The sequence below is a fragment of the Schistocerca serialis genome, chromosome 8 (assembly GCF_023864345.2).
Source record: "Schistocerca serialis cubense isolate TAMUIC-IGC-003099 chromosome 8, iqSchSeri2.2, whole genome shotgun sequence".
Lineage (NCBI taxonomy): Eukaryota > Metazoa > Arthropoda > Insecta > Orthoptera > Acrididae > Schistocerca > Schistocerca serialis.
In genome coordinates this window covers 154,354,011-154,367,977 of record NC_064645.1, presented here as the reverse complement: position 1 = coordinate 154,367,977, position 13,967 = coordinate 154,354,011, and the positions used below count along the sequence as shown (strand labels likewise).

Here is a 13,967-nt window from a genome sequence, read left to right as displayed (position 1 = left end):
GATTGAACAACATCGGGGAGAGGCTACAACCCTGTCTTACTCCCTTCCCAACCACTGCTTCCCTTTCATGCCCCTTGACTCTTATAACTGCCATCTGGTTTCTGTACAAATTGTAAATAGCCTTTCGCTCCCTGTATTTTACCCCTCCCATCTTTAGAATTTGAAAGAGAGTATTCCAGTCAACATTGTCAAAAGCTTTCTCTAAGTCTACAAATGCTAGAAACGTAGGTTTGCCTTTCCTTAATCTTTCTTCTAAGATAAGTCGTAAGGTCAGTATTGCCTCACGTGTTCCAGTGTTTCTACGGAATCCAAACTGATCTTCCCCGAGGTTGGCTTCTACTAGTTTTTCCATTCGTCTGTAAAGAATTCGTGTTAGTATTTTGCAGCTGTGACTTATTAAGCTGATAGTTCGGTAATTTTCACATCTGTCAACACCTGCTTTCTTTGGGATTGGAATTATTATATTCTTCTTGAAGTCTGAGGGTATTTCGCCTGTTTCATACATCTTGCTCACCAGATGGTAGAGTTTTGTCAGGACTGGCTCTCCCACGGCCGTCAGTAGTTCCAATGGAATATTGTCTACTCCGGGGGCCTTGTTTCGACTCAGGTCTTTCAGTGCTCTGTCAAACTCTTCACGCAGTATCGTATCTCCCATTTCATCTTCATCTACATCCTCTTCCATTTCCATAATATTGTCCTCAAGTACATCGCCCTTGTATAGACCCTCTATATACTCCTTCCACCTTTCTGCTTTCCCTTCTTTGCTTAGAACTGGGTTTCCATCTGAGCTTTTGATATTCATACAAGTCGTTCTCTTATCTCCAAAGGTCTCTTTAATTTTCCTGTAGGCAGTATCTATCTTACCCCTAGTGAGATAGGCCTCTACATCCTTACATTTGTCCTCTAGCCATCCCTGCTTAGCCATTTTGCACTTCCTGTCGATCTCATTTTTGAGACGTTTGTATTCCTTTTTGCCTGTTTCACTTACTGCATTTTTATATTTTCTCCTTTCATCAATTAAATTCAATATTTCTTCTGTTACCCAAGGATTTCTACTAGCCCTCGTCTTTTTACCTACTTGATCCTCTGCTGCCTTCACTACTTCATCCCTCAAAGCTACCCATTCTTCTTCTACTGTATTTATTTCCCCCATTCCCGTCAATTGCTCCCTTATGCTCTCCCTGAATCTCTGTACAACCTCTGGTTCTTTTAGTTTATCCAGGTCCCATCTCCTTAAATTCCCACCTTTTTGCAGTTTCTTCAGTTTTAATCTACAGGTCATAACCAATAGATTGTGGTCAGAGTCCACATCTGCCCCTGGAAATGTCTTACAATTTAAAACCTGGTTCCTAAATCTCTGTCTTACCATTATATAATCTATCTGATACCTTTTAGTATCTCCAGGGTTCTTCCATGTATACAACCTTCTTTCATGATTCTTAAACCAAGTGTTAGTTATGATTATGTTGTGCTCTGTGCAAAATTCTACCAGGCGGCTTCCTCTTTCATTTCTGTCCCCCAATCCATATTCACCTACTATGTTTCCTTCTCTCCCTTTTCCTACACTCGAATTCCAGTCGCCCATGACTATTAAATTTTCGTCTCCCTTCACAATCTGAATAATTTCTTTTATTTCATCATACATTTCTTCAATTTCTTCGTCATCTGCAGAGCTAGTTGGCATATAAACTTGTACTACTGTAGTAGGTGTGGGCTTCGTGTCTATCTTGGCCACAATAATGCGTTCACTATGCTGTTTGTAGTAGCTTACCCGCATTCCTATTTTCCTATTCATTATTAAACCTACTCCTGCATTACCCCTATTTGATTTTGTGTTTATAACCCTGTAGTCACCTGACCAGAAGTCTTGTTCCTCCTGCCACCGAACTTCACTAATTCCCACTATATCTAACTTTAACCTATCCATTTCCCTTTTTAAATTTTCTAACCTACCTGCCCGATTAAGGGATCTGACATTCCACGCTCCGATCCGTAGAACGCCAGTTTTCTTTCTCCTGATAACGACATCCTCTTGAGTAGTCCCCGCCCGGAGATCCGAATGGGGGACTATTTTACCTCCGGAATATTTTACCCAAGAGGACGCCATCATCATTTAATCATACAGTAAAGCTGCATGCCCTCGGGAAAAATTACGGCTGTAGTAACTATCTTTTCAGTATTGTCAATAGTGTAAGGTACATAGAATAGTATGTATATTTGTAATTACCTGTATCTATCTTATTTCATCCTCGTGGTTTCTCTACACCACAGAGACTCACCAGGCATTTTTTTTTCCATTCTAGGATTGTGATAACATTCCTGTTATCATATCTTGACTATTGGTTTTGAAATTGACTGCAATGTGATGATTTTGTTGATCTGATACTCCAGTAACTCTTGTGGTTATGTCAACCAACCTAGGTCACATTCTTCTGTTGACTGAAACACAGCCATCCTGCCTCTCAAAATAATTTAATTTGATTTGTCTACAATTTTTGAAGGTCATGAGTCAATGACATTATTGTGTAATGATTATTAGTACAAAGTCTGTGACATGTACACTCTTATATTGACAAATTTCTTGATGATTACAGAGGATACTATTCACTCTTCAGTTTTTTCTTGTCATGATAATTAAGTAAATTGCACCAGCATGAATATTCTGTTGGAAAACTGTTGAATTACAAAATGCTCTTCTTTACCTTCAGGAGGCAAAATTAAAAGTGCTGTCAACTGAATAACTTAAAAGTATAAAAAGAAGACTAATCCTAGCTTTTGGAATTTCTGTATTTCTTCCTCAGTGAGGAAACAGGTATGTTGGGAAAGTTGGAGAGGAGGGCAGATCACTCACACCCGAAGTTGAGAGGGATGATTTTGAGGACAGGCACTTAGAAGTAGTCTAAGGTATCAGAGAGTGCCAGAATGCAGTGTTTTCTAAACATTTTACTGTTACACCCACATACTGTTCAACAATTGAACTAAATGTAGTAAACTGAATGCTGTCGTCATCTAACAAATGTTGGTGTACGGCATTGTGATATGCTGTCAATATGAATAATGGTAAAATACACAATAATCCAAATAAAAGTTTTCAACACATTTCATCATAGCCAGATAACTGAAGTCAGGTCTGTGGAATCTCCATCTCTGAAATCATTTAGGCATATTGCTTTTCAAAGGTCATTATGTCACTGTACTACTCTGGCAAAATTGGTTTGATTAAAACTGCTGCAGGCGACCTTAGTTGCCCTGGTCAGAAACGCCTGGTGACAAAGGTCACTATTATCTCTGTCAGATGATAATACTGGATAGAGGTACCACACTGCAACAGACTTGTCCCCAGTTCAGTGCAGTAAAAAAAAAAAAAAAAAAAAAAAAAAAAAAAAAAAAAAAAAAAAAAAAAAACCCTGAGCAACCATACAGTGTTAGACCAGTACTCCAACAGAGCCAGATATCAAAAGTAAAACAGTTGAAATTTCTTTTGAGAACCAGATTTTTTCAGCTTAAACTTTGAGTAGGTACATTATAATTAAGGTAATTAGGGCACTCCTAAACTGACCTTTACTAAAAAGGTTCTCAACTGGCCTTTACTAAAAAGGTCCTCAATCTGATTGCGGTAAGTTGGCTGAGGACCATCTCTTCCAACTCTCCCGTCCTCACGTTTCTTCTATATTTGTTTCAGATATCTTCCTTCGTTCATCCTTTATTTGTGCGCAAAGCATCTTTCATTCTACGATGCTCCGTAAAATTAACTTAGTAAACTTTAAGTAAAGTTTTAAGTCTTAGTTATACAATAGGTTGCTTGAATGAAACATGATATCATATGTAATAGCAATATTATTTGCTAGTAAAAATCGTAAGGTTTTCATAAAATTAAATGATGATAGTGACTCATAAACACTAATATGGCCTTGTGTCTCCTTGGAATGTTTGAGTAAGTCAAGTTTGTATATTGTTGTTTCCAATTTTAAGCATAGTTCCATGGTCTGATCAATAAAACATTTTCTCAATTTACTCTTGATAAAGTTCATGCTTCAAAATGATTGTTCGTATGGACATGTAGAGCTGAATAAGAAAAGAACAGCAAACACTAGGTTTTCAGCTGATTGTGTGTGTCAGGAATACTATTCTAGGTGTTACAAATAAACTCATCTTCATACTCTAGGTCTTTTAAAGGAGAGCATTTGTGCTGTGAACTAAGTTAACATTTACAATGTGGGAAAAAAAATAGGGGTGCTGCTTATCATAAAGATGACACATTAAGTTGGGGACAGGCACAGTTGAAAGACACGTACGCATAAGCTTTTGGCCACATCCTTCATCAGACAAAGAGAAATGCACACCATTTATTCACACAAGCAAGCACACCTCAAGCACACATGACCACCAATCCCCCCGCAGTTCAGACCATCAGTTGCTGGAGTTGGCGGTCATGTGTGCGTGAGGTGTGCTTGCTTGTGTGAATAAATGGTGTGCATTTCTCTTTGTCTGATGAAGGATGTGGCCAAAAGCTTGTGTGTAACTGTCTTTTAATTGTACCTGTCTGAAACAACATATCACCTGTACAGTAAGTAACAATCTCTCTTTTCCTGCATAGTTGATATTTCCATCTGGAGTTTCCACTGTCGGAGTTAATATTTGTTTTTCTTCCATATTTCTACATGAGGAAAAACATTCAGCTCTCAATCTCGACAATTTTTGTTTCTTAAATCCAGCAATTGCAATTCAAAGTTGCCAGTGTCAGTATTAAAGGCAGAAAAATGTAATTCTGTTATAGTAGCATTCAGATGGTTTTTAACCAAGGTCAAAATTACTTTGCTCTTTCCGAATTCCTGAAACCTGTTTAGAAAGGCTTCTGCTGCTTTGAAATAGCAATGCCATTGCAGAATTATTTTCTTGGCAATGTTTCAATAGGCTTGTAAAGTGAATTGAAGTTTGTCTTTCAAAATCTTGAGCAGAAAGAGAGAATTTGCTTTCAAATGAAATAACTAATTCTAACATTAAAAAAATGTTTCTTTCTCCCTGTAGGTAATGGTTAAGCTGATGTAGCTGAAGTTTAACATCTACCATGAAATAAAATTTTTGGATCCACAGGTAGTTCGTTAGCCCTGAATAGTGAACACACTTCTCAAGAAGTAGTTAATAAGGAAGTAAAGCATTTCATAATGTTTCCTCATGATAACCAACATACTGTGTTATGCAACATAATGCGTGCTTACTTATTCTCCATTTCAACTACAGGTTCTTTAAATTTGCAATGATCAAGAGCTTTAGCTATAATGGAGGTGATAATCTTAATCACCAAATCCACAACTTTGCAAATTTCTTGTGCAAGCGTCTGCACACACTTATTTCAACAAATAAATATAAATATCTTACGATTAATTTTTTTTTTTTTTTTTTTTTCCTCCAAAAATAGCGAAAAACCTGTCTCTCATGCTGGTCGTAATTTTCACCCCACCTGTTGAGATGTGAGAGTTTTATTGAGTGGAATATGATGTTTCTCAATGTATACAATTACAACAGCTGCTATATCACCCTTTTATGTTTGACTCTTGAGTAGCAGTAATCCTAAAAGTTGTCCTTTAGGACCTGTAGATGTTACAAATATACAAAAAATGAAACTTGTGCTGTGTCATTCGTGTCACAGCACTTGTAAACTACTGTTGATAAAGCTGAAACCAATTTAAAATACTCGACTTTCTGATTGGTTATATTTCAAGAAATTTTGACTGTTCCGTCTTTCACTGTTTAACAGGCAGAGGTAACACATAGCTTTTTTTAAAACATCTGCTTTGCCCTTACAGTCCTGATATAGTTTTTTAGATGCATTTATAAAACAGCTTTTTATGTATTCACCATGTGTACTATATGGTTTTACGCTCTTATCACTCTCTTGACTAACCACAAAACTTGCAATTTTAACATCATTCAGGGTGTATACGACACGGGACAACCGGGAAATCCTGGAAAAACCCAGGAATTTTTTCATCTGGGAGAAAACCGGGAAAAACCCGCGAATTTTTCATTGTTTTAGCTTTCAGTTAAATTTTTGTAATTTTGACTGCAGAATTGATTCTCTAGCAAAGAATGTTATTGTATCCTGCTACTGGAGAATGATACTGCAGCAATAAAATATAAATGGGAGGGGAAAAAAATAAAACTTTAGTGGCAAAGGAAATGTGCAATTTACAACAACAAAACACCGTGCACACACAAGTGTCTGCAAATAGCAGAAATATGTCAAAGGCCGTAGGGCAAAGACTGTAATTCTTCGTAACAATAAACTGCTTGTTATGAGCGTGCCGTCACAACTGTTGACATTAAGTTCGTTTGACCAGTTGCCAGCGGTCTGTTGCGCATGCGCATTTGACTCGCGTATAAGCAGTACCTTCTCCCATTTCCCGCTACTTGAAGTTTGGCTGTTAGCTGTATCGGTAGTAGCAGCAAGCAGCCAGATGCAAACGAGAAAAATTTTGCTCGCGCGCCCTAGGTGCCAGATTCGCGCTTGCACGGAGTTGTCTGAGTTGCAGTGGGGAGGGGGTTAGTCTCCACGTGACCCGTGTTTACGTTAAGTGATTTCGCTGCTTCTCTTCGTGTACAGCTCCCACGTCAAATGAAAACAAAACGGATTTCTGTGGCCGGAAACTATCAAGTGAATTAAAATACATTCACATAATTACGGAGGGCAAAAATATATTATTAATTTCAGTTTTCTGATTTTATTTTATTTCCAAGTTAGTAGCAGTCAAGCATTAATCGCCTTGCAGAACAATGAAGTTATTTTTGCAAGTTTGCTAAAGAAATTTGGCTTTATTAATCTTTCCGCTGAGGTAATCATTTTATTTGAAACGAATTGTTTCATTCTACAGTATTGGCTAGTTCCAACTGTTCGCTGAATTTCAAGTGCACATTATCATCTTCTGCCATGTATGGCATTATGCCATAATAAAGAACCAAAAATGAGATCGTAGAGTACTGGTACTCCAAGAAAATTTACATCCCAAAAAGCCACACTGAAAAGCTTAATATCAGATGGGACCTACTTCATTGTGAATCTGGAAAAAGCCAATTTGCACTTCCAAGCCGAGTTATGCATTTTAGTATGGTTTACGAAATTCTAATGCTCTTTGGAGTATCCTCTGATGCCATGTTTCTTTTATGGTGTAATGTAAGCTCTCTCAGTGCTTTATGTACACGAACATGCGGGCTTCCTACACCATGCTGCAGTTGCACACGCACAATAATGCCTGTTTTCTGGCGCTCTCCGGCAACTGGTAAATAGAACCTATTTTTAACAGCCTCCGGATAGTACTGCGAATGGTGGTTAGAAAAGCGTTAGTTTTAAAGTAAATTTCTTTTTCCGCAAGATGAAATATGTTACGTGTGAGAAAGTGGGGTGGATATCTAAATCACAGAGCGTTCGAAACTTAACAGTTTGAGAACCAGCCACTTACAAGAATTTCGAGCCGAGACATTTACGTCATAATTTTAAATTTACTGGCACATTTGTGTGACATATCTTAAAGCATAACACACACAAAAAATGATCAATATTACATGTGAAAGCTTAGCTTCTGTTGTAGCGTGTTAATCTTAGAGACCAATATTATATGTGAAAGCTTAGCTTTTCTTGTAGATACACGGTACTGTTTACATTAATGTAAACCGTTAATTTTTCCTCTTGTGTGTTCGCGCTATGTAACCAGTGATCTTGCTATTGGCTGACTATAACACGTGTGCTAAGCTCTGAATAGCTGCTGTCATCGGCTTTTCTCGTGGCTTGAGACATGACTTGCTTACAAAAGGACATCGCAACCTCGGTTTCAATGCTCCGGAAACTAACGCACTGTGTTTGGTGCAATTCGAATTTATACTTTTGTAATACGAAAATATGCAGTGTATATGTTACTGCAAATCAAAGGTCTTTCCAAAACTTCCCTCCTTTTTTTTAATTAAAAATTAAAAGTCTCTCCAAAACCTTTTCAGCCCCCCCCCCTTTTTTTTGTGGGAAGTTTTACGCGATTGTATAAAACGTTAACTATTCAGAGGATTGATAAGTTTTACAGTTCCAAGGGAAAATCTACGGGAAAACCTACTGTAACTTAGCACGGAAAAAGTGTATTTTGACCCGGGGAAAAAAGCATATTTTTTAAGCGAGATTTCCGGGAATAATCCGGGAATTTTTTTTCCTTGTCCCCGTATACACCCTGATTGGAAGATTGTATCCAGTAATTAAATATAGAACTAGATTTTTCTTGGCTCTTATAAAGTTAATCTACTGCTTTCTTCCTGGCATCTTTGACAAGATATTTAGTACAAAATGACGCCTGTGTGGGTGTAGTGTGTTTCTTCAAATCTGACGTCTTGTCATGGGCCAATGTCTCCTGACAGGTAAGGCATGTCAGAAGGCCATTTAAGTTTTGAATAAATGTGAAAGTCTTGGTCCATTCAGTGTTTTTGTGATAATAAAACCAACAACACAAAATAATTACAATTCTTAAGTGTACAGTAGCAGCTGGTTGAAGAAATACAGGTAACTTCATGATTTGAGCAGGTACTTTTGTCAACCACATGCAGTTTGTGGACCCACAGATCACTAGCCACCACACAGTGATACTGGCTCACTCTGTTCATGCATGAATCGCGAATGAGCCCCCTGCACATAAAGGCAGACTGAAACTTTGTGGGCCCTAAATGCATAAAGTGGCACCTGGTGGTAATCATTGGAGGGGAGGCAAAGTGCTTCGGACAAAGGCAGGTGAAATTGCCAACCACAGGGGTGCGTATTTTTAACTACAATTCTAGTCATTTGTGTAAGGGCCATGAAAATTCATTCACATGAATGTGTGTGCCCACATGTAGTATTTTGTGGTAGAGCCACACTCAAGGGGGCAAAGAGCCAGATGTGGCCTGTGAGCCGTAGTTTGCCAACCACTGCTCTAGACCAGCGGGCTGAGAGATACAGATGACATAATTTCACATGAATATGTGTGTTAGCCAAATTCCATGGGGTTTTATTATAGGAACGTTGTTATTGGGTTCATAAAATTTGTAAAAAAGATAATTTGGACTTACAAATCATGGTTCGTGCTGATCCAGAAGTGTGTAAAGGATGTTGACAGATTTGACATGCCAGTAAAGTACAAATTAAGATAATTGTGGTATTGTAGTATCTGTTATCATCCCTTACAGTGAATGATTCAGATACTTTCTGGCAGATCTTATGCATCCATCAGTTCACTTGCAGTAACCTTTTGGAAGCATGTACATCCCCAAGATCATAGATCATGGAGCACCTCAATCACTCCAAAATTCTGTTGGAGTGGTCAGATGAACAGTCCATGATAACTGAAAGTAGTCACATGATCCCTGAGGCTAATTGACATTTAAAAAATTGAGCACTCATGTATTGCTGTCGAAAGGTATATGTGCACCTTAGGGCCAATTTCGTTAAGTTGAGGGTGCCTGTTGACCAGTCGTGATTGCATGTGGCTCAGTAAAGAGTTCACCGCTCTTTCACATCAGAGTGTAAGGAATGGCAGGTGCAACTCCTTGTATTACTGTCCTGAGTAGACTATTTGGGTCATTAAATTAATAATTTTGCACTTTACTTCAGCCTTATCATTATTAATATTCATAGCAATTACTAAAACCTGTTTAGTTTGTTGATTTGTGGGATATGGTGTCTGTCTGTCTGTCTGTCTGTCTGTCTCTCTCTCTCTCTCTCTCTCTCTCTCTCTGTGTGTGTGTGTGTGTGTGTGTGTGTGTGTGTGTGTGTGTGTGTGTGTGTTGTAATTTTTCTTTTTAGCCATACATTATCATACAGTAAACAGTTGTGTGTAGTCAGACTGAAGTTCCCATCTACCTATAAACTCTGCATTTGCAAGCTGCTGTAATTTGTTAAATGTTGTCATACTTGCAAATCAGTTAATGTTTTGATGGGGTGACAGTCCTGTTTCGTTAAGGATGCTGTTGCTCTTTAGTATGCCTTGGGTGTTGTGTTTAATCGTCTAGTGGGTGTGTGCATTCTCCTTGCACTTGCAGGTGCACGGCGAAGTTTGTATTCAGTCTGTCAAATGTGCTTCACTTCAGTGGAGCCATATTTAACAAATACCTCTTTTAGTTGTATTTTATTATTATTTCAAGTTGTTTAATTGGTAATCTTTGCTACAGATGGTGTGCTTCATGTAGAATCATGTGTGTGGGTCCATAAATAGTATATAAAAGTCTGTTAACCTATGAGGTAAAGCATTTTTTTTTATTTGAATTAAATGGCTTCTTTTGTTAAGATTCACAATTCTTAACTTTGTTACAATAAAGTAAAATGTTTTATTGGTATTATTTAGTTTTATTTTGCTTGCAATGAGATTGCAGATTTTCTTCCGTTTACTCTGTATGTCTCTTCCTATGAAATACAGCTGATTTGTAAGACCACTATTACCTTCACTACGGTCATCTGCAGGACCATATTCCTACTACTTTGTGAATCATGCTTGCTATAGTAAATGGCTTTGTCTTCATCATCAGAACTGCTGTAATCCTCATCTAAATACTCTATTTCAAAATTGGCATTCATATTGAATAGCTCCTTAAGTTTGTCAGCTGTGATGTTTTCATGCGATCTGAATAAGAAAAACATCTTTAGTAGTTCATAGACCATTTGCCAGCTAAATCAGATGCAAGACTGTGTCTGTATTAGTGAAAGTAGAAAAACTAAACAGGAGAAATGTTACTTACCTGAACAAGCACAGGGTGTATTTGGTATGCCAAATGGGACACACTCACTTTTAAACTCCTCTCAGACACACTACAGGTGTTCAACAATGGACAAAACCTATCAGCATGGTATCTGCAGCAGTAATGCAAAAATAGCTCTTTGCTCAGACCCAACAAACAATGTAAACTCACAGGAATTTAACTTAATTTACATTTGGTGCACTTTATATGCCAATGTGCCTGCTGGAGGGTTAAAGTTCTTGGATATTTTGGAACATTTGATTTGCCTCTGTTGGAGTTTGTACATCAGATTCCATATTTTTGAGTCTATCACTATTCATGGGGCTTAGATGTTGACACTTTCTGATTATTTTTTAAATAATTAACACTAATTGACTTTGTAGATTGTATTTTATTGGTCCTGTTGTCTACATAGCAGTTTATGCATAAGGCATTGGACAAGTCAAGTTATAAATATACAGGCTGAAAGTCATTTCAAGGCATACATATTTAAGCTTACAATAATACACTTTACACGTAAGTATTTATATAACACATTTCATAAATTTAAATATTCTTCAATGGAGTAAAAGCAGTGATGCTGTAAATATGACTTTAGAGATTTTCCAAATGTATTGACCTCAGTGATAGCTTTTATGTTTTCAGGAAGTTTGTTATAAAGCTTAACTCCCATGTGAAAAGTACCTTTTTGGCACAGTGCTGTGCTGATTTGAGTCATGTGTAAGTTTCTGTTTTGTCTGGTAAAGTGCTCATGTATATCACAGTTTTTTTGCAGTCTCCGGTCCTTGCCTATTACATTTAATTTAAAGAACAAAAGGGTTTCCATAATGTATACACACGGTAACGGAGGAATACCAGATTTCTTAAATAGGGGTTTACAAGAGTCTCTAGGCTTGCACCCAAACAAGATTCTAATGGCCCTTTTTTGTAGTTAAAGAGTGCTATTAGCTGTTTTAGAGTTTCCCCAGAAGGTGACCCCATATCTAAGACGAGAATGAAAGTACGCATGATATGCATTCAATACTGTTTTCTCACTGCAGCATGATTTTAATGAACAAAGAAGGTAACATGTTTTGCTCAGTTCTGCATTGAGATATTCAATATGCTTATTCCATCTGATGTTACTCTGCAGCCAAAGTCCTAAGAATTTGGTTTCAGTACTGTTACCAACTGGTTCGTCATTGATAGAGACTGATGGGATAAACATGTCCTTGTTAGGAACATTGTGGAATTTTAGAGCAACGGTTTTCTTACTAGAATGAGATTTTCACCCTGCAGCGGAGTGTGCGCTGATATGAAACTTCCTGGCAGATTAAAACTGTGTGCCCGACCGAGACTCGAACTCGGGACCTTTGCCTTTCACGGGCAAGTGCTCTACCATCTGAGCTACCGAAGCACGACTCACGCCCGGTACTCACAGCTTTACTTCTGCCAGTACCTCGTCTCCTACCTTCCAAACTTTACAGAAGCTCGAACTGCAAGGTTTAAGCTTAGATCATTTATGTACAGAAGAAACAGAAGGGGTCCCAATACGGATTCTTGGGGTACACCACATTTTATTTGTTTATAGTCAGATAAGTGATTAGATACAGTTTTTAGTTCAATATTTGTGTGCTTGACGCACACTGCCTGCATACGATTTGTCAGGAAGGAACTGATCCACTTGTTGGACAGACCTCGAATACCATATCTTTCTAGCTTTGATAGCAGAATTTTGTGGTCCACCATGTCAAAAGCTTTTGACAAGTCAATAAAGACTCCTATTGTTTCCTGTTTTTTGTCCATCAGGTTTAGGATGGAATTGATGCACTCATAGGCAGCAGTTGTCGTTGATCTCTTATTTCTGAATCCATGTTGTTCATTACATAGGATGCTGTTTTTATTTATAAATTTCATAAGTTTCTCATACATAACTTTTTCCAGTACTTTAGAGATGCAGGAGGAAATTGTGATGGGTCTGTAGTTATTTACGTTGTTTTTATCCCCTTTTTTATATACAGGAATAACTTTTGATGTTTTCAACACATCAGGGAAGTGAGCAGTCGCATAAATGTGTGAGTAATTCAGTTAGGTTTGATGCGCTCTTCTTTAACACTGTTGCGGGTATACCATCAATACCTGCTGAATTGGAATTTTTTAGTCCTTTTATTGATTTAGCTACTTCATCTAGTGAAACAGAACTGATGTACATTGATCCCCTATATGCACTTATTTTATATTCATTTGCCTGGGTGCTCTTAAAGTTTGATTGTAACATATTTTCAGCAACACCTGTGAAAAAGTTGTTAAATGTGTTGGCTACTTCTAAGGGGTTTGTTACTTTTTTATTTTTATGTGATAGTGTTATATTTTTGCAAGGTTATCTGTATTCTCCACATTCTTTTTTTATTACACTCCACATAGCCTTTGATTTATTAGCTGAATTATAAATGATTTCATCATTATGCATTATTTTTGCTGCTTTTATTACTTTTCTTAATATTTTGGAGTATTTTTTATAGTATGCGCGTACTACAGGTGAGGAATTTTTTGAGTTACATATTTCGTGAAGTAGTCTTTTCTTCTGGCATGAAACCCTTATTCCCTTTGTGATCCAGCTGTTTGTTCTAGAGTGTCCCCCCGTATGGTTAATGTTTTCAGTGGGAATGCAAGTTCAAAGAAATGGGTTAATGTATCAATGAAAGTGTTGAATTTTTCATTTATATCGTTCATTTTGTACACTCCTAGCCATTTTGCTTTCTGTAATAAGTTGTTGAAGTAGTTCACATTATGCTGATTATAACTTTGATATGCTGTTCTGAAAGACATGTTGTTAATAATACTGCCTTGTACTTTTATGCTTAATATTTGAGCAAGATGATCACTAAAACCTGCATTGAAAATTTTTAGTGAGGTGTTGTGTAAACTCTTCTTGACTAGAAACTGATCAAGAGCTGTTTGGCAAGTTTCTGATACTCGGGTAGCTGCTTTTACTTAGCCTTACATTGGTAAATTAAATTTTGAATTAATTGTTTTCCAGAATCATTATTATAACTACCTGGATCTCCCTTAAATACTGAAAAAAAGAAACATCATTTTTTTTACATCATGTAAAGTTCAATTTATCTTTAATGATGCCAGGTAAAAGAACAATGGACCTTCAAGCTAGGTGACACATGATGAAGCCATTGGACTCAATTTTGTGAGGAACATAGTCGAAATCCTCATTCAGGTTTAGATTTATTGAG

At 37.3% G+C, this 13,967-nt stretch overlaps 1 protein-coding gene across 1 annotated transcript in view; it reads left to right on the top strand.

The window, feature by feature from the left end:
* LOC126416059 (coiled-coil domain-containing protein 186-like) overlaps window positions 1-13,967 on the top strand; it is a 197,924-nt gene that overhangs the window by 106,671 nt on the left and 77,286 nt on the right. The window lies entirely within an intron of this gene.